Source organism: Propithecus coquereli, unplaced genomic scaffold (genome assembly GCF_000956105.1).
Source record: "Propithecus coquereli isolate 6110/MARCELLA unplaced genomic scaffold, Pcoq_1.0 Scaffold451, whole genome shotgun sequence".
Lineage (NCBI taxonomy): Eukaryota > Metazoa > Chordata > Mammalia > Primates > Indriidae > Propithecus > Propithecus coquereli.
The window spans coordinates 1,404,842-1,425,763 of NW_012150297.1; the positions used below are offsets into that span (position 1 = coordinate 1,404,842).

The 20,922-nt window shown below is 44.9% G+C and overlaps 1 protein-coding gene across 1 annotated transcript in view; it reads left to right on the top strand.

Moving 5' to 3' along the window:
- The window catches only part of MSRA (methionine sulfoxide reductase A), a 326,674-nt gene that overhangs the window by 85,757 nt on the left and 219,995 nt on the right, over positions 1–20,922 (top strand). The gene's annotated exons all lie outside the window — the stretch shown is intronic.

The window sequence follows — 20,922 nt, forward strand, 5'->3', positions numbered from 1 at the left end:
GGTGTTCAGCCTTAAAAAGGAAGGGAATTCTGACCCATGCTACAACTTGGGTGAACCTGGAGGACATTATACTAAGTGAAATAAGCCAGTCCAGTCACAAAAGGACAAATCTGTGTGATTCGATTTAGACGAGATTCTTAGAGGAGTCAGATTCATAGACCCAGAAAGGTGATTACCAGGGTCCAGGGGAAGGAGGGGTGGGGAGTTGTTGTCTATTGGGGACAGAGTTTCAGGTTCACAAGATGAAAAAGTGCTGGAGATCGATTGCACGCACGCGAATGTACTTTCCACTACCGAACAGCACACAGAAATAGCGAAGATGGTAAGTGTAATGTTATGTACACTTTACCACAATTTAAAAAAGCGAAGTGAGTGAAGCATATTATTCAGGACATTGGAATGTCCCGAGAAGTTGAGAAGTTGAGAAGTTGGCATGGCCGGACCTCGGCCTGGTGCGGGCGTATGGAAAGAAGGCGCTGTCTTTCTTCCAATAAAGTGTACTTGTGCCTTCCACCACGTCCCTCCCGATTGCTTATCCTGCCCCCTCTCACATGCGCACTGCATGTCTTCCTTCGTCTGCTGTTCCCCTGACCGATTTTCCTTCCCTCACATTCGGAATGCTCACACCTGTGAGCATATATATATATATGCGTGTGTGTGTAGCAGAAGTTAGGGATATTGCTGTTTGTCACTTCCCAAAGCCACAGCAGCCTGCAGCACAGCTGAGGGTGTCGTCTACCACCCGAGAAGCACGTTAAGTGCACTGGTGGTTCTTCCGCGTTGCGACTTTCATAGTGTAGACTGTGCTATCACGTCACTAACTATGCCTCTGGAAGGAGCAAGTGAGATCGAGTTCTAGAAATAGAACATGAAATTGGTTTTTAAATCTGTCTTCTCAATTTCAGTCTTCTTGGTTAGGATCCAGGTTTTAGGATGTCTCTTTCTGATATCACTAATTAAAAATTCTCCAGATGTTTAACATCATTGAAAAAGAAACACATCACTGGTGTCTTTGACACAATTTGACAATTTTCACGTATCCACATGCCATGTAGTCAAAGTTTAAATTGAAACCACTGTGGCTTTGGGTTAAGGAATCTGTACTTTTATAGATGGTGACGGGGAAGAGGAAACGGTGGTCCGGGGTCCTTAGTCCATGATATAGGTTTTGTTTGTTGAAAGTAAACTCCAGGGATGAGTAAAGTCCCAGTCTTCTCGAGGGGTGAGAAACGATCAAATGTCCTCACTAATTAAATCTGTGTGAGTGAGGACATTCGCTTGAGGACCTTGCAGAAGAGTAGCCATCAAAAATACTTACGCTTCTTACCAAGGTTACAGTAGCTGTGACCACTCGATTGCAAAGCGCTAGCTAACAAGACAGTACCCAAATCTGCTTGCTAAGATGGAAGCCTCAGGGCCATATTTGTGTTTTGTAGGGACAATAAATTTCCAGTTTAAATGGAACAATTTTGCTTATTTCTTGTGAAATACCATTAAAGTATGGATCGAACATATTAATTGTTTGAAGGTCATTTAAAGAAAATTACTTATGTACTGAAAAAGATTTTAATTTTTTTTCTTGGAAATAGTGATCTGTTGTTTCTATGGAAATAGGAAATATACTCTTTAAATGTTCTCTAATTCACAGAAGCTTAACATTACGTATTTAAATACCACAGCTACTGTAAAATTTAACATGAAGGCTTTTAATATAGTTTGATTCTTATAGGTACATATGTATTGGTTTTATCTGGCATTCGCATTTTAAGAGAGCAAACTTTTTTTATGATTAACAATCATTTAAAAGTCTTTTTATTGTAAGCTTACCGTAGAGTCCTATATTTAAAAAATTATACCCACACTACATGTAGTCTAATGACAAAAGTAAGTATAAAGAAACATTGAACTTTTTTTTGGTAGGCTTGTGTTGGTAGGGAGATTGATGATGAAATTCTGGAACTATTTTGTGCATATTTAGGGGAGACCAAATGAGCAAATGAGTAAATTGATGGGTTGAAAACCAAAAAATTTTCATTGCCACTCATATGGAGGGGCATAAATATAGAAAAGAGGAAATGTGAGGAATTGAATTTCAGTGGAAAGTATGAATATGAACTCATGTTAAAATAACACCCCCCCATACATTTCCTGGTTGCATCAGCTAATGAGCCTAGAAGCCATGCCATGGAAGTAGTTATGGGCATCTCTAATGTCCAGATCTTGGTTTCTAAATTCCATTTTCCACTAAAAGAAACTGCAGGAGAAACGGCAAACCTGAGATATTTTGTTGTGCCAAAAGCAACGAAATGCTGAAAGACGAATGAGGTCATGCCAACGGGCCAGCTTAAAAGGTCTTTCACTAGCAAAGCTTGGGACAACTGGAGCATCAAAAAGAATATTGATGATCATGGGTTATAAATAAATTTTAAAAACCATCATGAGTCCACAGTGGTGAGAGCTGGGCAGTCAGCTGGGGGAAGGGGAAGCTCTACTTTATAGGAGAATGACAAACAACAAATGTAGGAGGATTTAGAGGGTTAAAAAACCATCATGCTGTGATCATAATCAATTGATGCAGGATGGATGTGAACCCTATTGGCTGAAAGGTTGTTGCTGTCAGCAGAATCTTCTCTTGTTCTCAAGGCATCACCCATGTATTACTTAAGAGGAAAATGTGCCTTTGCAATGGAGAGATCGGTCATGGCCTTAATCAAAGGGTCAAGCTTGGCATCACTAACAGTGGAAGTTCTGATTGGATGGAATCGGGGGTACACGATGTCCATAGGAAAACTGGCTGGACGCCTGCAGGAATTATGTCGTGAAGTCCAGGGGCAGGTGCAGGAACCGTTTCAGATTAGGGGAGAACGAGTGGAAATAACAGCCAATTGCAATGAATGAAACTTGTTTGGGCTCCAGATAAAAACAAACAAAATAGCTATGAAGGACGTTTTTGAGACAATTAGGGAAATTTGAGTATGAACTATATATTGAATGATGATATTGAATGATTATTCACTTTTTTAAAGGTGTGGTTACATAGGAGAATCTCTTTTTTCTTGAGAGAGAGATGCATGTTGAAGTATTTAGGGTGAACTTTCATGATGTCTGAAGCCCATTTTTGGATAGTTTGGTAAAAGGAAAGCGTGTGTGTGTGTGTGTGTGTGTGTGTGTGTGTGTGTGTGTGTGAGAGAGAGAGAGAGAGAGAGAGAGAGAGAGAAGGTTTGGCAAGATGTTAACCATTGATGAATCTAGGTGAGGAGTATATCAGTGTTCAGTGCTTTATTGTTTCAACATTTCTGTAGGTTTGAAATTTTTCAAAATAAAAAGCAAGTAAATTGAAAATAAGTGAAATAAAAAATCAATCACTTCTTTTCTCATAGAAACATAGAGGGTATGATGCTCGGGCAGTCTCTGGGAAATAGTTTCCACAAGACAAGCTTATTCTTTCTCCACTACCCCCTGCCATAGAAATGTGAATGCTGATTTATTTCTATTGATCAGTGGTGATGGAGTAGAATTTTCCAGCAGTGCTGTTGTACTTATTTTCTTCTAGTTTTCTATCAATAAGCTTCATTCCTTACAAATTAGATTCTTTACATAATAGATCAAATGGATTTTACATGGTAAGTAAAGTAACAAAGAAATTAATAAAAATATCTATCATGTATTGATACCTACTATGTTCTTGGCACTGTGCTATGTTTTTTATTTAAATTGTCTTCATTCTTACTTATGTCCACACTACCAGGAGGAGACAGGCTCGTATGTTGAGTGGCTTTCACAAGGTCACGTGGTGAATAAGTCACAGATTTGAGATTTAAACCCAATCCTATCTGACTCTAGTTTGTTTTATTAAATGCATATTCATTCTATACTGCCATGCTGCCTATATCTGAAAAGAAACCATTTTAAATAGTCTCCTTTGTGATTACATTTTTTGAGGACATTCTTGATAATAAAGATCTAATTATCGCTCCTGAAAGTATGGTATTTAAGTGTGAAAAGAAGACAATAGCAATGGAATTGTACTGGGATGCAGGAATCTGGGGCTCTAGTTCCGGTCTCACTGTCTGATGGTGTGATTTGGGGGCCTTACTCTTCTCAAGTATAATCTTGGTTGATCTAGTTGATATTTCAGTTAATTTGAGGAATTAAAATAGCGTGACACTTTCAAAGAATTTTTAAAAAGATCACATGGCAAAAGCAAATTCTGTCCAAAGAACTAGTACCAATCCTCCTGAAACTGTTCTAAAAAAACTGAGGAGGAGGGAATTCTCCCTAACTCATTCTATGAAGCCAACATTACCCTGACACCAAAACGAGATAAGGACACAACAAAAAAGGAAAACTATAGACCAATATCCCTAATGAACGTAGACACAAAAATCCTTAACAAAACACTAGCAAACTGAATCCAGCAGCATATCAAAAAGATAATAAACCACGATAAAGTAGGTTTTATTCCAGATGTAAGGATGCAAGAATGGTTCAACACATACAAATCAATGAATGTGATACATCACACAAACAGAATTAAGGGCAAAAACTTTATGATCATCTTAATAGATACAGAAAAAGCATTCGATAAAATTCAGCATCCCTTCATGATAAAAACCTTCAACAAACCAGGCATGGAAGGAACATACTTCAAAATAATAAAGACTATATATAACAGTCCTACAGCCAATATCATACTGAATGGGGAAAGGTTTAAAGTATTCCCTCTAAAACTACAACAAGATACTTTCACAACTCCTATTCAACATAGTACCGGAAGTCCTAGACAGAGCAATCAAGCAAAAGAAAGAAATAAAAGACTTACAAATTGGAAAAGAGAAAGTCAAATTATCTCTGTTTGCTGATGATATTATCTTATATCTAGAAAACCATAAAGACTTCACCAAGAAACTCTTAGATTTGATAAATGAATTCAGTAAAGTTTCAGAATTCAAAATCAATGTGTACAAATCAGTAGCATTTCTATGCACCAATAACCCAAGCCGAGAACCAATCAAGAAGGCAATCCCCTTTGCAATAACTACAAAAAAAAAAAAAAATCAAATACCTAGGAATATATTTAACCAAGGAGGTGAAAGATCTCTACAAGGAAAACTACAAAACACTGATGAAAGAAATTATAAGTGACACAAGCAAATGGAAAACCATCCTGTGCTCATGGATTGGAAGAATCAATATTGTTAAAATGACCATATCACCCAAAGCAACCTACGGATTCAGTGCAATCCCTATCAAAATACCAACATAATTTTTCACAGAATTAGAAGAAACAGTTCTAAAATTCATATGAAAGCAATAAAGGGCCTGAATAGCCAAAGCAATCCTAAACAAAAAGAACAATGCTGGAGCTATCACATTACCTGACTTCAAATTATAGTACAAGGCTATAGTAACCAAAACATCATGGCACTGGTATAAAAATAGGCACATAGATAAACAGAACAGAATAGAGAACCCAGAAATAAAGCCACTTATCTATAGCCAACTGATCTTTGACAAAGTTGACAAAAACATACACTGGGGAAAGGACATACTATTCAATGAATGGTGCTGGGAAAATTGGATAGCCACAAGCAGAAGGATGAAACTGAACCCCTACTTCTCACCATACACAAAAATCAGCTCAAGATGGACTAAAGACTTAATTAAATGTAAGACCTGAAACTATAAAAATACTAGAAGAAGACATAGGGAAAACTCTTCTGGACATTGGTGTAGGCAATGATTTCATGACTGAGACCTCAAAAGCATGAGCAACAAAAACAAAAATAGACAATTGGAACTTTTACTAAAAACCTTCTGCACAGCCAAAGAAATAATCAACAGAGTGAACAGACACTTGCAGAACGGGAGAAAATATTTGTAAGCTACTCAACTGACAGACGACTGATATCCAGAATTTACAAGGAATTCAAACAACTCAACAACAACAACAAAACAACCCCATTAAAAAGCTATATGATTTTGTGATTAAAAGTATCCCTCTGGCTATTGCATTGAGAATATGCTGGGGTGGCATCAGGAAGACCAGCTGGGAGGCCAGTACAGTAATTCTGGTGAGAGGTGAGGGTGGCTTGGGCCACTGTGGAGGGCAGTGGTTGGATTCTGGGTTTATTCTGGTGGGATTTCCTGACAGATTGGTCATGTGGTGTGAGGTCTAAGAGGGGAGTAGGCCTGACCCAGGGGTCAGGAGAGTGAGGAGTAGGTGGGGGTGGAGCAGAAGTCAGCTGGAGACATCTGTCAGAGATCTCTGAGGGTGCTGAGCATTCAGCTGGGTGTGGATGGGGTTGAGCCCCACCCCTGCAGGCAGGGAGATGTGTCAGTCCCCTTCCCACAGGAGAAGAGGGATGTGAAAGACAAGGCCAGCTCTCCACTCCCTTCCTGCTGCTGTTAGTGTAGGACACCAGGAGACAGGGCTGAGATGGATGCAGCGGCTTGCAGAGTGGGTGCAGGTGTTCGTAAATGACTCTCAGACAGAAGCTAACTAGAGGGGCTGATTACCACAGGCAAGAACCAGCTTCAACTGGCTTGTTAGCTATCTAGTCACCTTACGTGAACTTTGGCTAATTATAATATCATTTACATTGTGGTTTTAAAATTTGTCCACCCTTGAATTACCATGACAGTTCCAAGACAACCATATGAAGTACAAAAATGGGAGGGAACCCAATTTTAGGAGCTACCCAAATTCTTAGTCAAAGCCAACCCCTTAGCCTTGAATATTCCTCCCCTGAATTAGTAACACTTCAAAAGACCAAAAGCCACTTGCTCTCAGTGCAGCTGCTGTTTTTGAGCCTACCCGCTCTCTTGCTCTTGAGAGTGTACTTTCACTTTCAATCTTTCAATAAAAACAGTTGCTTTGCCTTACGTGGCTTACGTGGTGTGTCCTGAAATTCTTTCTCCCGACACAATCACCAAGAACCTGGGAAAACCTGCACTTGGATGTCGCTAACACCGCTACTGTGCCAACTCAGGGGCAGTGTCAGCCTGGCATGGGGTCAGGCTGGACTAGGTGACCTCTGAGTCTCTCCAGGTCTCACATGCAAGAATCAGGCCAGGGCTCAAAACCCCCGGCCCTGAGGATGGGGTGGGTGGAAGGAGCTTAACTCTTATTTCTGGCACTTGGTGATGTTTCTCCCCTTTTTATAAAATGCATGGAAGTACTATTCTTTCCCAGTATAGAATACAGTTAAAGAACCACATTTCCTTCCATTTATTGAAATTTGTTCCAGGATAACATCTCTGTCAAAGCACTTCACAGAGCTTTCTAGTAAAGTAAAGTTTTTGTGTGTCATGGTGGGGAGAGGAGAGAGGGTTGCTTCTTGTAAGGCAGAATTTGATTGGCATTCTCTCTTAAAATCTTCATTTCCAGAAAATGTCTTGTTAACATGCTGTTTAGATTTAAATGATGGGTGGATACCATGAAGAGAGACATTGACAGGAAACTATCTCTACGTATCTAACCCATTTAGTGGTTCCTACAGGGTTTTATTTATTTTTTAATGAGATACATTCCTAATTTGGGAATGTTAATTCTTACTGGACTTTTGAGTGTTAAATTTCAAAGAAAATGCTTATAATGTTTCCCTTGTTTTTTTCCCTAGGAAGATACTTTTATGACTTGAAGTCTTTAAAACCCTTTAGAAGAGCTGTCTGTATAATTCTTAGGGTGTTGAAATCAAGTGCTTTTCTTCTTTTCATTCTTTGCACCCTGTCAATTGAAAATGTGCAAAGAAGTCCATTTGAAATTTTCCTTGGGCCACTTAATTCAGCTCCTTTACAGTGGAAGTGGGTTAAGAATAATATCGTATAAACCCAATAAGTGAGTAGAAATATAGTTAGGATGAATCCGTAGCTCAGCCTTAAAGTGATTTTTATTTTTCCATTTCATGAAATTTAGCAGGAGGGTCTTGTTTAGCTAAAACTCTAGGCAACCTTTTTTCCTCTGCAGGGTTAGTTAGAAAGGATTGGCAAATAGACTTGATTTTTTTAAAAAAACATGAATCCAAGGAGTCAACTGAGATCCAAATAAATAAATTTATAAATTCACTTATGTTCTAGAATAAGTGGAAGTAATTATGACTGCATTAGTGCAGCATTAATTAACATTGCTAATTCTTTGTATGTAATTATGCCAAATAATAACACTAATAAAATGTAAATATCAAATGAATAAGAGAAGAGCCTCCCCTTCTCCTCTTAAAGCCACCATATCACGGCGTCAGATTATGAACACGCAGTATCATCAAGCTTCCAGACACCCACTTTCTAAATACAGGCTGTACAAATTCTAATGAAAACATGGAGTCTTGCGGTGTAAACCTCCTTTGCCGCCCGGTTCAATGAGGGGCTGCCCCGCAAGCCAATAATTCCATTCCTCAGAGCATTGCTGAGAATATTTATATAATTAAATATCATCTGTTTCCCCATTTAATTCCTGGTGGCTTTCCCCCCCTGGCTGTTTTTGCTGTTTCCTCGGGCAGGAATTGCCCAATAAAGTTGCCGTGGCTCTGATAGATTATCTTCATTAGGTGCCGGGGTGATGGGTCCCCGAGTAATGCTGAATTTGATTTACCACGTGCGAAAGCCGAACCTTCGCAGAAGCTCTAAGTAGGGCAGATTTTATGCAGCTTTAAACTGGTTGGTTTGAAGGAGGGAGAGAGAGAGAGAGAAAATAAAGTTGTTCTTCTAGGAGACAATTTTGGGAAACACTTTGGTCTCCTCGGAGAGCCTCCTTTTACATGATGTCAACAAACTAGTGACAGTGAAACGCCTCTTTGATAAAGGAGATAGAGGTGAGTGAAGAAGGAACAGGGTGTGCTGGACACCGTGCAGGGGGACCGGGTCTGCACCCAGGGGCGCAGCCGCAGCCTGGCAGAACTTCCCGGGTCTCGGTGCCCGGGTCTGGGCAGCAAGGGAACTGCGTGTGGCTCCCCCAGGTCCCTTCAGCTTTGGAGGGGACAGACCTGTGTGCAAATCCTGCCCTGCCCCTTATAGCCGTGGGTCCTGGGCAAGCCGCCTGATCTCTCTCAGCCTCAGGCACCCCATCTTTAAAATGGAAACACACCGATTGTTTTTCCCACTTGTTACGGGGTGCGGATGGGGGGAGGTTTAAGGAGGAAAATGCACTGAAAGCTCCGGCGCGGAGCCCCGCTCACGTGAGATGATTTGAAAGAATAAACAAAGTGACAGAGTTTAGCCTGAGACAGAGACGTGGTGTGCAAGGGAATTTGCCCACGTTATCCCTGTAGCTCTGGGCAAGGCTCTTTTTCAGTTTTATTTCGAGCAGGGTATTCACAGAATTGGGGCTTTGGAGATCTGGCGAGTGGTTTCAGCACATCCTGCCCCCGTTATGGGCATTTAACCCGCGCTGAGCACCAACAGGGCTTCTCCTTTCCTTCAAACTATCTGATTTCTGCGGTGCCCGTTTTGATGGCGCTGTGGGCGACCCTGCTGGGCTGGACGTGTTGTAGATGGAGGGACTGTCTCGGGGGGCTACCATGGGGGCGCAGGAGGCCTTGTCAGATTGTGGCAAAGGAGAAATCTGTAGCTAAATATTTTAAATACACCATCTCATTTAATTCTCACAACTCTCTATGGAGTGGTAGACACTCACATCATTCTCATTTGTAGGTGGGGAAACCGAGGTTTAGAGAGGTGAAGTGACTTGCCCAAGGTCACACAGGACATGTAGGGGACCTGACCAGAGCCCTCACCCTCTCAGCCTCGGCAGAGTGGTGTGTCATGGCAGTTCATGTAATGTCATGGTGCCTGCTACCGACTGAGTGTGTGTGTACCTCCTAAAATTCATAGGTCGAAATCCTAACCCCCAGGTGGTGGTATTTGGAGGTCGAGCTTTGGGAGGTGATTAGGTCATGAGGGTGGAGCTCTCTTGAACAGGATTAGTGCCCTTATAAAAGGGACCCCAGAGAGCCCTCCGCCTCTCTTTGCACCACCTGAGGACACAGGGGAAGGTTTGCTACCTGCAACCCAGAAGGGGGCTCTAGAACCTGGCCATGCTGGCACCCTGCTCTGGCACTTCCAGCCTCCAGCACTGTGGGAAATGCATTTCTGTTGCTCATAAGCCACCAAATCTGTGGCAGTTTGTTACAGCAGCCTTAGAACAGGGGGAGCGTGTGCTGAATCCTAGGGCAGACCTTTCTCTGGGACACGTCTCCTTCTACTGTCCTCTTGGCTTTCTTGTCAGTGGTACCCACTTTACGCGGCTGTTGTGAGAAGGAAGTGAGGCTGATGTGTGAAACCGCCGCACATCCTATCCGGCCACTGCAGCTGCTGATCCAGTGTCCCATGCCACGACGTGAGGCTGGTCATCTGCCCCTTACCTGGCAGGGGGAGGGCATCGTGCCTCACGGGGGTGTAGAGAAAAATTCCTGTTTCCGTGCCACACTGGAAAATCAGGTCAAGCCAACACACATCTGAAAACTGGAAGATTAAGTGTGAAATCAGTATGGCGTTGGGTGGAAACAATTCTATGGCATGATAATGATGTCCGAGATCAAAGAACCATCCGTTTATTGATAGAGCCAGGCAGGAGCAAGGATAATGTAGGAGCCAGAGGCGTCATGGAGGGGGAAGGCGGGCTGGGTGGGGACCTCAGAGGGGGCTACGGACCCTGCCCAGGTGGACCCTGATGCTTGCATGGCACCAAATGGCCCAGCAGGACAAGGGCAGGAGGGAGGACTGCACAGACCAGTGGAGCCTCCTCCGCCCCTTGCCTCGGTCAGTGTTGCCGCCTTGTCAGCTGCTGCTCGTCCACAGCCGGACGCTCCGGGTAACGCGCAGAGCCAGCCTGTCTGCCTTCCGTGTTCTGAACCCACAGGGGGACTGGTACTGCTGGGGCCGCCCCCGGAAACATGAAGCCATTGGCTCAGTCTGTCTTACCCCGTACTTGATTCTTTAGTCCTTCTCTTAAATTGCTTTTGTTTTTTCCTGTTCTCCTAAGAAATTCTTTTCTTCTTAAAACCACGTGCTTACCACAGCTAACCTTCTATCACAGAACAGTACTTTTACCTGGACGTATGGAGAAAAGTGAGTCTAAGCTGTAAGCAGGTATGTTTCTCATGAGTCCTGAACTGTTGCTGTTCACAGTTCAGTGTAACCCTCGTCTTATCCTACCCAGCCTCGTCTCTTGATTAAAACGTTCCTCTTAAATGTCCTGTAAATCCTTCCTGGGTGAAAATCCCTCCGTGGGCTATGTACAACCTGGGCTGGCATAAGACCTTCTCCCTGAGCTGCTGGCTGGTTTTCTCCAGATCAGTGCAAACAGGTGACCCTCATACAGCTTGCTAGAAGTTTTATGCTATGCTGGTTTGACCCTCCCCTCCTCTCGAGGACTCCCCAACAGGTCAAAGAAAAAAATATTTAATAAGCAACCCAATGTCACAAAGAATAGGAAAACTCATGGGATTACTTACTTTTACCTAAATCCTAATAGAATTTTTATTTCTAAAGTGAATAATACACCGTATTTGAAAGCAGAATACGCGCCTGGGATGTAGAAGGACTTGAACACATTTTAGTTTGCCTTCCCTTCACAGTAGTCATCCTCAACCCGGCTGTCCATAAAAATTGCCCAAGGAACATTAAAAAACAGAATAGTGATGCCTGGGCTCTATCTTACACCAGTTTAATCAGAATCTGAGAGGGTGAGGTATAGGTGTTAATATTTTTTAAAGGCTCCCCAGGTAATTCTAATGTGCAGCCTAGGTTGAGAAGATCAAATGGCCTTTATACTCTTCAAGCTGCCGCCTTCTAATTAGAGTTAATAGCGTTACAATATAATGTATTTGTTTTTCATTAAACTTAATGAGAACTAACACCCCTCTCTCCAACAATATATCCACTTTCTCTGGCTTAAGCACATTTTTTTTTTAAACTGGGTTTCCAATTAAAAACCCAAGCTCACATCAGAAGAGAGCGTTTAAACTGTGTTCAAACAAAATTTCAGACCATGGATTTCTGATGGTTTCCCGATAAACCCAGGCTGAAGGCAAGCAAGGGGCAAGACCGGGGTGGGTGGGGCAGAGGACAGCAGTGAGTTCACACCTGGACCATCTGGCAGGAAACGAGTGGCAGTTTTGGCACAGATGGCTTTGATTTCCTAAAGATACTTCACAAAGCTGTGTACGTCTTCGTAGGCTGAGTCTGTGTCCTACCCCCCACATCGGACACAGTTTACAAGAGAGAAGGCATGCATGAGGACGTTGTAGCTGGAATAAATTGCAGGTGTTGAGGAGTCCCTCGTGGGATCGCAGGGAGGGTGACATCACTGCTGACAAGTAAATGCTTACTACCTGCCAAACACCATTCTGTGTTTCAAAAGATGTGTCGAATAACTCTGTGGGTAGGTACCACGGTCACCTCCCTTTTATAGAGGAAGAAACCAAAGCACAGAGAAGCCAAACAGCCTAGCCTGAAATTGAGGTTGGTCCATGGAGTAGCTGGGATTTGAACCCGGGCAGTGACTTCAGCGTCTGGGCATAAACATCTGTGCCCGGGGCATGTGTAGGTGCCTGAGACGATGTGGGTGCAGGACGGACCCTCAGGTGATGAATGAACCCAGGGCTTTTATAATCAGAGAGAGGTGTGAGTAGAGGCGATCCTATCTCCACTCGAAAGAGCCAAGACAGTCACAATTGGGTGTGCTTCAGCCAGGGTGGTGGTGGTGACAGGCTTTTTTAGAAGTTTTGGGGGAGGTTTGGTTACTCAAGGTGCAGGGGAGAATGAAGTCAGAATGGTTTTAATCAATGAAAACATCTGTAAAAGGCAGAAATGTACAGGAGGTGCATTTTGGCATATGGTGTATATGTATGAGTGCACACATGTGTGCGCATTTGTGTGATGTGTGTGTTCAAGTGTATATGCGTGTGTGTGTGCATTTGTATGAGTATGTGTATGTGTTTGTGTATGCACACGTGTGTCTGTGTGTTGGAGAGTTACATGACCAATGACCCTGCCTCATGCTTAAGCTTTGCATTCTCTGGGCCGGGGATCTGTGTTTTATCCTGTGGCATCCTGTATTGCCCCAGCCTGGTCACTCACTTGATTGTACTTTCAGGGCTCAGTGGCATTTTTGCCATCTTAGCTGGGCCTTTGCTTGTTTCTAGGTGTGGGTGACCAGCCCTGCCTGCCAGCTGTGTGGCCTTCCTGGCTCTCATATGTCAGTAGAGCCTGTGGACTTACTCCAAATCACAGCCCTGGACGCATGCTAGCGTCATCTGGAACTCATGCCCAGGTTGCTCCCACTCTGCCTGCCCCTACCCTGCAGCCCCCTGCGGCCCCCGGCTCCCCTAATTAAATCAGGCCCTCTGCTCAGGAGCCAGGGTGGGTCCAGTGTGTTCCCAGGGTAGAGAGACAGCGGTGTATTATTCACCCCGCCTAGGAGAAGAGCGCAGGCTGACGTGGTGGGGTGGGTCTTGCAATAGCTGGAGAAGAGCAGTAGAGCCGAATACCTTAGCTCTGGGTTGATTGTGCCTTTTCCGTTCTCTCCTCCCCCTCCCTCCCCTCCATCCTCTTTCAACACTCTCTGCCCCCCACCCCCCACCCCCACGCCAGGAATTAAAATGTTTTGTCTGGAAACAAGCGGACTTGACAAACACGGCCGGTTCCGCCGCCGCCGAGTTGTCGTGCTCCGACATCAGTGACGTGAGCTTTAACGCGGAGATTGGTGTCCAGAGGCTCCCGATATTGCTGTGTCCGTTCCATTGTGCCAAAAATCACGTGGAAACCAATCACATAATGATCTCGGGAATGACATATTCAACGCACAATGTCATTAACATGTAAAAGACTTATGGGCAAATCACTTTTAAGTATGACAGGGCTTCAGAATGTGTCTGGTTCGGGTATAGGGAAGACGATTTTCGGGGGTTGTTTATCAGCAGCACCATGAGGGAGGCTTATTTCTTCCCTTTAAATCTGGATGAATATGCATGTGTGCGCCGCATGATAATAACTTTCCCCCAGCCCGGAGATTAGCGGAGCTTTTGCTCCAGTAATTCCGGCATGCAAATGCACAGGGCTGCGAGGGGGCAGGGGCCTGGGCTCCCCACACCCTCACCTTTGTGCTGTGTCCCAGGTGTGTGTCAGGCACAGCTGAATGCGGAACCGCAAAGCTCAGAGCCTGGGCAGTGAGGGCCGGGCGTGAATGCTGATCCGCTTTCTTTTGTTGTGAGAGATACAGACGTTAGAGTATGTGGACTCAGTGAATAATTCCAGACACCCATGTAACTACCCTTGCCCCTGAGGAACAGAACATCTCCAGTGCCTTAGAAGGGCCTCCTCTGTACCCTGATGCTATTTCAGAAAACTGGGCGTGTGGGACAGACACCTGGGTGGCCAGGACGGGAAAAGCACTGTGAGGACTCGGACGTGGCACTTCGTAACCAATCCTGATCTTGATGAGGCAGGAGGGATCCTGGACCCTGACGTCTGGGTTGGAATCTCATCTTTGTTACTTACTGGCCTTGTGACCTTCGGCAAGTCCCTATGCTCCTTGCCCCTTAGTTGTCCCATCTGTAAAATGGGGATAATACAAGTACCTACCTCATAGGCTTGTCATGAGTGTATCAAGTGCGTTAATATGTGTAAAATGCTTAAAACAGCATCAGGCACATGCATGTCAACAATTACTACTTTTATTCATAATCTTGGTTCTATAGATTTGTCTTATTTTATGTGTGGAATCCCCAGTCTGGCAAATAATATCAATATGTATAGATTTCTATTTTATTCTGGTCTTCCACTTCACGAGGGTGACATCATTCTGGCCAGCTCAGATGTCACCGGGTGGGTCTCAGGCATACGCATTGTTTCTCCTTCTACTGCCACGCAGAAATGTTACAGCTTGACACACAAATAATTTTTAAGAAAATTCTAGAGTGTGAACTGGTTTAGACAATGTTTATCTCCCCTCAAATTCTATATGTAGAAACATAACCCCCATGCGATGGTATTATAAAATACCTTTGGGAGATATTAGGTTGTGAGAGTGGGGCACTCACGAATGATATTAGTGCCCTTATAAAAAAGACCCCAGAGAGCTCCCTTGTCCCTTTGTGATGTGAGAACACAATAGAAGACAGTGGTCTGTGAACCAGGAAGTGGGCCTCCACCAGGCACCCAATCTGCTGGTGCCTTGGCCTTGGACTTCCTAGCCTCCAGAACTGTAAGAAATAAGTTATCATAACCTGGAACCAATCCCCCATAGATACTGAGGGACAGCTGTACCACTGTTCATGATCTACCCAGTCTATGGTATTCTGTTCTATAAGCCCGAGTGGACTAAGACATACAGGATCATGTCTTCTGTGAATAATGATAGTTTTATTCCTTCCTCTGCAATATAAATGAATTTTATATTTTTCTTACCTTATCACGCTAGCTGGGACTTCCAGCATGATGTCGCATAGGAATGGTGATAGTGCATGTCCTCCCTTGTTCTTGATCTTAGGGGAAAAGCATTCAGTCTTTCACCATTAAGGATGATGCTAGCTGTAGGTTTTCTTTCTTTTTTTTGAGACAGAGTCTCACTCTGTTGCCCTGGTTAGAGTGCCGTGGCATTGGCCTAGCTCACAGCAACCTCAAACTCCTGGGCTCTAGCATCCTCCTGCCTTAGCCTCCGGAGTAGCTGGGCCTACAGGTGCGCACTTTGATGCACAGCTAATTTTTCTATTTTTAGTAGAGACAGGGTCTCCCTCTTGGCTCAGGCTGGTCTCGAACTCCTGAGCTCAAGCAATCCTCCTGTCTCGACCTCCCAGAGTGCTAGGACTACAGGCATGAGCCACTGTGCCCTGCCTAGTTGTAGGTTTTCTGAGAGCATTGCTATTTAGTTTTACTTTTGGCGTGTGGGAGGGAAGACAAAAGCCCACAGCTGACTGTCCCCCCATATCTTTAACATTCTTCCCAAGGGTGGGGAAAGAGAGGCTGGGCCAGATGTAGTCTGGTTAGAAAAAGCTGCTAGTTGGGGGTCAGTTTCAATTTGTTTTAGACATATTTGCTCTTTCTCTCCTATGGCCATCTTCCCAGTTTGTCCTTGTTCTCCTCTCCCTGCACTCCCCAGCCCTGGAACAAGCGTTAGAGCTAGCCTTTTAAGAGCCTTGTCCCAATTTAAACCTTACTTTTCGAAAATAGAACTGCAAGAAAATGAACAGCTCTCCACATTTTCCTGAATTTGTCACAGGCATTCTTATCAAATTTTTACCCTTTAGTTTCTGCGAGAGAAAACAAGGAGCTTATATCTTTGTTGATAAGGCATCAAGTAACCGTTATTAATGAGCAAAACTGTAAGAAGAAATATACTTTTTAATTTGTCAGTGTTGCTCTTCCCCCAGTGACCAAATTGCTGCATATGTGATAGCACAGGCAGCCACAGAAAACTACCAATATGGAATCACCCAGTTAATTACATAAAAATTATATTACTGGAAAAAGCTAAATCATCAACTCAACCATGTGAAAACACTTTGAAAATCATCTTAAAAATGTCTTTGCAATTTGTTTAGCTGGTAGTGGAATTTGTGCAAAGTATCAATCATTATAATAGCATTCTAATTCTGTGAACAACTGCTTGAAATCAGAAAGTATTGTATCTATTGTTTAGATTTGCCAGAGCATTTCTTGTATCATAAGCTGTTTATGTGTCTCTTATTCGAAGAGAGGAAGTGGTATCTGAAGTCCGAAGTATCTGAAGTAGACAACGGAAGCAGAGGAATTTAGGTTCTGGGATGGGGGTATACAGGTAATGTCCCATCTAGTATAGTAATAATAACAATAATAATAATATGTAAAAACCAACACACTCCAAGATTTCCATGAGGACCAGGAGGGCCCTCTGCTGTGGCTGGGGTTGGAGGAATGGAAGTGTGCAGCGTTGTGGACACATACTTCTTCCATGCCAGTGTCTGGAAGGGAGGTGACAGGACAAGGCAGTGGGTCTGGGCAAAGTCGTGACCAGCATGTGTCACCCTGCATGGGAGCTGTTGCTGGGCTGCTAAAAGAACTCACGGATTCCAGAACAGCAAAGGAATGCCATTTAGGAGGCCCCAGGAAGTGCCAACTGAGCCTAGAGGGTGGCAGAGCGAGAAGACATGGGGGCTGGTTGCAGGCATGTGCTGCTGGGCTCGTTTCTGGGGCTGTCTCTGCAGCCCGAGCAGAAGAGCCCAGCTGTGGTCAGTTGAGGCAGTGGGGCTGGGGTGCAGGGAAAGAGGGCAGAGGCAAAGATGGCACAGGCTTCTAGCCTGGAACTGGCTGACCGCAAGGTATTAACTAGGGACAGAGCCTGGGGAGTGTGCTGGTTAGGGACCAGTTATGGAGGGAGTATTATCTTTGGCCTAAAACAGAAGATGGACTTATAACTCAGGCTATGGGGCAAGAGAAATAGCTCAACTTGGTATTGGGGATGGAAGGTGGAGTGACTCTCCAAGAGAGAAGGCAGGGCGCTGCATCTCAGGTGACGGGAAGAGCTGACTCACCAGGGAGGGGAAGGAGGTCAAGTCTCCGAACGATAGGGGCTCTGGTCCCCTGTAGCTCCCCTTCTCCTTCAGTGGGATCTTCCATTCATCTGTGGGGCCGCGCACGTCAGAGCCCAGCATGTGCCAGGCACGGATGCTGCGTTGCCAAGACGAATGTAAGAGTCTTGAAGAGGTTCTGTGTGAGAAGGGGACAGAAGGAACCGGCCATTCTAAATGTGCCACCAGGTAGAATGACCACAGCAGACAGAGCAGGCAGGTGAGCTGACATTTGGGCTGGGTCTCTGAGGAGTTTGGAAGGTGAAGAGGAGAGAGGAGGCTCGTTCGAGGTGGAAAGAGAGCTTGTATAAAGGCCACTTAAAATAGCACACTTCTGGAAGGCTACTTTCTTCTCACAGCAGTATCTGTCTCCTAGAAGTCCTTTTTCTGTTCAAAGTCTTCCCCAATACAAACTGTTTTATTTGAAACCTTAGTGCCTTTGGTTCAAATATGTGATTTTTAGCTTTTCAGAGAGAAGGTTGGTTAAATGCCAGGGCCCCTCCGGGCTGTCTGTGTTTGCCTGTGGGCTTTGTTCTCCGCCGCGTGGGAGATTAAAAATGGTACCAGCCATGTCATGCCCGGTGATTGTGAAGTCAAGACGTCACTGTGCTGAAGACTCTGAGGGTGTAGACCAGGCAGGTTGACATGGCCAGTGTCCTGGTTTCCCTCTGTCCGGAAGTGGGAGAAGTCCGGTCTCAGCAGTCGGCCAGGTCTTCTCTCTCCAGCTCCAGAGCCTTCAGAGTGTCGCCCCCTCTGGCTGGTTCCAGGCATGGCCCACAAATGGCGGCTACAACTGCTCTCCAGGCATCTCCCTGACACCTCCGGCGTGTGCCGAACGCGCCCGTGGGCCCAGTGCCCAGGAATCTTTCCGCTTGTCTCTTTCCCGGGCTGGCAGCCAGGCTCAACTTTTCAAGATGTTGTCTTCCAAATCCTGCCTTGATTAACTCAATCTGCAGCCCCTTCTTTGTCACTGTTTTCTTGTCACTCTTTTGGTTTTTCCTGCAGTCATCTGTGTTCCTAGTCTGTCCCATCCCGGGCATTTGCATTTGCATTTGCAAATGACTACATTTACATTTAACTCACACTAGGCAGCTTTTGTCTACTGCAGAAAGAGACACACCTGGACTGCCTGTAGATCTGAGGCACTGGGCTGGTAGTCCCAGGGTGCCGTGGGCTCGGTGGCTGGGCTCAGCGCCCAGACCAAGGGGATTGGCCTGGGTGGATTTCTAGGACAAGATAAGACGGGAGGACTCCCATCCACGTGGTTATCTAAGAGAGGTTTTGGGGAAGGGAGTCAGGAGCAGCCTTAGCTTTCTGCACATTCCAAAAAGGGAGCTGGGTGCTTGTTACTGGATATATTGGTGAGGGTGTGGAGGGGGAGGAGTGGGGAGCCTGTACCCAACTTCGTGAAGCAGAGTGGCTATGAGGGACACAGAGGGAAGAACTTATGGTGGCAGCTAGGAAAGAGAAAGTGGGCCAAGAGCATGGGCGTATAGGTGAGCAAAGGGGCGGCTGGGAGTGGACTCAGGATGGAGGAAACCTGGGAGGTTGGCCAGGAGCAAGTCAGTGTGTTTGGTGTCATGCAAGCAGCTGTCCCACAACTCTTCCGTCTTGGATCTGTGGCTCTGTCCTGTTCTCCTCCTGCTTACACAGGCTGCCTCTTCTTTGGAAATCTTCCCTGTTCACTCCTCCTCTCGTTCCCTCTTAGAGCTCAGTCCCCAGCCCACCGTCCTTCATCTTCTCTCTGTCAGCTCACTCCCTGGGCCCACCCATGCTCCCAGCCCCCCTCGTCACCTCTGTGGCAACAGCCCCCGCTGTCTGCACCTGCAGTCTCGCCTTCTCCTTCAGTCCTCCTGTCTCTCACTGCCGACTGGACACATCCACTGGCTGTGCGCTGTCACCTCCCGCTCAGTGGACTCAGACAGCCACCTGGAGCTGTGCAATGAGCTCACCTCTGAGATCTCTTCCCACGCTGAATTTCTACAGTGTATGTCAAAGACCAAACTCATCCTCTTCAAATGGCATCTTCTGTTCTCTAGTTCCTGTCCATACAGCTCATCTTTCCACACCGGCCGTCTTCTGCTGTCCTTTTGCTGCCTTGTTGAGCTTGCCTCTCTTCTTCAGGGCCATTGCGACTTCCTAACTTATTAATAATTCCTACAGCCTCTGACCTCAGACTCCCCCATCCTCTGCGATCCTCCTTGCATATCACCCTTCAACGCTGTCCGCCATCTGCGTGTCTGGTCCTACTCTTCCCGTTTAGCCCTTTTCCCACAACTTTCCTCCACTCACCCTCCCCTGCTCGGGCCATGCCAGTCCCTGCAGCATCTAGGATCACCTGCCCCCAGGAGAGGCCCCGAAGGTCACACCCCACCTCTGCCTGGAACCTTCCCAGCCTGTCTTGCTCATCCTGTTGTTTCCTTTGACTTCCTCCAGAACTGAGGGTTTCTACAACACAGTCTCGCATGTGACCCTATAGGCTCCGTGTTCCCCATTTCACGTCCGTTCGTCTTATCTCCCTGACTTGAACGTACACTGTAAACAAATCACAGTGGTCATTATTCTTGCATTTTCCCAAATGTCAAGAATGTACCATCGGATCAACAAATGTTGGCTAATCGATAATGGGATTCTGGATTAAAGACAAATTTTAGTTTAATGAACTTAAAACTAATTATGCAGGGTGGAGAGTGCCCTCAGTTTGGGTATGGTTGAAATGACTATCTGGAATCTTTCATTAAGGGAACTGCGTCTCATTAACATTTACCCTGCCAGCACCTAGCATGGAGCCTGACCTGCTGGCTAGTTTGTTGAGTGAATACCTAGCTCATTGAAGCTTTTCACTTTGAAGATGTTTGGTACCGTTTAGATCCGGTCCTTGTACACAGGTAAGCATTGTAACTGATGACTGAAGGTTCCTCAAACCTGTGATGCCAAAGAGGCATTTTGCTTTCTGCTTTTGTCTAGGTAGCCACAACTCTATTTCATATTTTAAATATTTATTTTTGGACTTACTACTCCATCACATTTATTTATTTTTGATTCATTCCTTATAATAGATGTAGCAGAATGGGCTAAGGCAGCATCATTTTCTTCCATTTTTTTCTTTTATCAGCATTTAGTGCTCATGTGTGGCTTTTCCTGAGTCATCAGTATTGGGCTAATGGACTGGAACTGCCCAAGTTGAATGGTAATTACTTACTCTGGTGCTGATAGCCTAGATGAGACGAGGACTTATTAGATCTGTAATAATGGAAATCTGTGTTTAATGCAGATCTTTTAAGCGGTTTGAAACGATCTCAAATTCATCTCTCTTTGCCATATGTTAAAATGTCACATTATGGTTTTAAAATTCAGGATGAGAACTGAAGTTTCA